Raw genomic sequence first — 3,017 nt, 5'->3', positions numbered from 1 at the left:
AGAGTAATCTATTCTAATCTACTCCTAATCTAATCTAAAGAAGGATTTTCTACTCTAAAACAACATGCTTGATTAATTACAAAGATGGGGTATTTATAGTGGAAATTAGGTGGATGCATTAGGGTTAACTAAGGGCTAAACTAGTAATTACACTTTTTAAGTTGAGCAAGGAGACTCCGGGATTCTCCGAGAGAAGGGCTTCTCTTATCGTTGCTAGAAGAATGAAAACGTGCTGTGCTACAATCCGTGCGGATGGGAGTCGGGACGGCCGGATCTGGGCTGAGGAATCCGAGCGGATTCTTGGGCAAGACGCTCGGATTGGCGAGGGGGAATCCGGGCGGATTGTAGGGAATCCGGGCGGATTCTCTTCCAGTGAAATTTCTTGTTTTTCCCAGCCAGAAGACGGGCGGATTGGGGACAATCCGGGCGGATTGTAGCAGGGGAATCCGAGCGGATTTGAGGGAAAGACGCTCGGATTGTAGCAAGGGAGGAATCCGCTCGTCCCGAGCGAAATATGGGCGTCCTGGGCTTCAACCCGAGCGGGTTGAATTTGACCCGAGCGGGTTGAGCTGTATCTTGAGCTCGGATTGTAAAACGGACGTTATTTCCTCATCCGGACTCCTATTGGAGTGATTCAAAAGCCTAGATCACTTAATTTTTCGATGCCGTTCCATCTAGCATATTTTCAGAGCCAAAGGAGCAACCCTTGGTTCGGTTTTTGAGCGATTTCTTCTTGTAATGCCTTCCCTCTCGTCATTCTTACTTTTAACCCTTTGATCCTTCTACATACACTTTATTCCTACATCTTTGGTCATCATTCTTGCCTCCTCTTAATACTAGTCCATCTAATATCATCAATAAGCTTCCAAATATGCACGAAAGACGGGAATTTCCGCCTTATTCCCTCCTTTTCTACAAAACATATGAAATGCGATAGAAAAGCAAATAGGAAGGTTTTGACGGATAAAATGGCCATGAAATGCTATAATAGTATGCAAAATAGGCTCAATTAGGGGACTAAATGTGCGCTAATTATGGTCACATCACTTCACTTACCTTCTTGAACATGGGACCTTCTCCAGCTATGATCTTGAGAATGCAGCCTTAACGATCAATCCACTTGACAGTCTTCCTCCAGCCTTGGATAACTTTCTCTGGGTTAGCGTCCTAGATCAAGGCAGCAGGGTCTAACTGGTTGTCATTAAGAGCGATTTTATGATGTCCTCGTATTTCAGGTGCTTGATGTTGTCTTTTCGAAAAGAATGCTCATGGCTTGCTTGTCTAGGTAAGGGGTCGATTCGGACTTGATCGATGCAGCATTGGCGTTGTTATCGGGGATGAAGTTGCATTCTTAAAATACTTCTATACCTGGGTGTTTGACTTTTGTTATGAGGTCGTATATTGGCTCAGGAAAGCCGTTGTAAAGTTCATACTCTACTTTAAGGACGGAATATTCGTTGAGGGTTAAGTGATATGGGCGGAGGATAACTCTTTCCTTTTTACACTTCCTTACGAGGAGACGCATTTCCCAGATATCTTCATCGGTCGGCCCGTAACTTAGTCCAAAAGGGGTGTTGGGGACCTTGGCCTGTTTCAGGGGAGGCGAGGTGCTTTTCACTTGGTTAAGAGGCATGTCCGGGAAGTACCCCTGGCGCATCAAGATGCGGTTGATCGAGAGGTTTGAGAACGGATCACAATCAAAAGGTGGTGGTTCATCGGTTAGGGCATTCATGACTTGGAATCCCCACATTTCATTGTCGACCTCCTCAGTGACTTGAGAGGCTATCCTTTTTTTCATTACAACTTTAATTGGGAATGCAAGAATTGTGATTGTTTTTCCATTAAAGGGGACCCTAATCTTCTTGTGAAGGGTTGATGTGACTGTTATGGCAGTATGGATCAAGGGGTACCCTAGAAGCATGTTGAACGACGCATCGATATCGACTACTTGGAAATTTGCTTGCCTCTCCAAGGGTCCTTTTGTGATAGTTAGGGTGATAAGACCTGCAACCTTACGGTGAGTGCCGTGATAGGCGCGAACTCCTTGATTGGTTGGGACTAGGTCAACTTCCTTGATCCCTAGTTTATGAGCTGTTTTGAGAGGAATGACGTTGACTGCAGATCCATCATCCACCAGGACCATGGGTATTTTCTTGTTCAAGCATTACATGATAATGTATAAGGCCAAGTTGTGGTTGGCTCCTAGGGGAGGGATATCCTTGTTGGAGAACATGATTGGGTTGTTCAGATCAGGGACATCCTTGGTCATATGGGCTACACTTCTTTGGGTGAGGAGGTGGAAGGCACTGTCAGCTTCCCCAAGACTTAAAGCAAAGCATGTCGATGCTTGAAGGATATGGAGATTAGTTGCCAAATGGATATCTCGGCCTTGGCCTTCTGGAGTTACTTAAGAATTGAGTTTTCGGGAACCTTAGGTTGAATGTCAACGTCTGGGACGATTTGGTCATTGGTTGTTGGCGAGTTGGTTGTTTTGTTATTTGGGTTCTGGTAAGGGCGTCCAGAATGAATAAGGTAATCAATCTCTTTGGTTTACTTGCCCTTTCCCGAGACAATGTAGACGTTATCTATGTCGTCTCTCTACATGCTTTTAATTTCAGGATCGCGAGGGTACCTTGAAGGGGTATTCCTCGGAGGATAGTTTGTAACAACTCGGATTATAAAACAAAGGAAAAACGTATATTAAAACAATAATCAGATTGTAACAATGATAAAAGGGTCAAGGTGGTGGAAACACCTGACCAATCCGGTTCATTACTAAATCCAAAACCATACCATTACATTATTCAAGGTTCTCAAAACATAAAAGAAAACTCCTAATTTATTATTCGTCTCGTCCTACAGTACGTCGCATAAAGCTAGCAACAAAGCATAGCGAATAGGGTGAACACCACACACCATACCAATTAGAGTATAAAACCAATACTTCCACACAATACGCATAGGGTATAAAACGAACACCGGCTCGAACGTATAACTGACACTCTAACCTGTCAGAG

The sequence above is a fragment of the Silene latifolia genome, chromosome 3 (assembly GCF_048544455.1).
Source record: "Silene latifolia isolate original U9 population chromosome 3, ASM4854445v1, whole genome shotgun sequence".
NCBI classification, from domain to species: domain Eukaryota; kingdom Viridiplantae; phylum Streptophyta; class Magnoliopsida; order Caryophyllales; family Caryophyllaceae; genus Silene; species Silene latifolia.
This window is presented reverse-complemented; position numbering follows the sequence as displayed.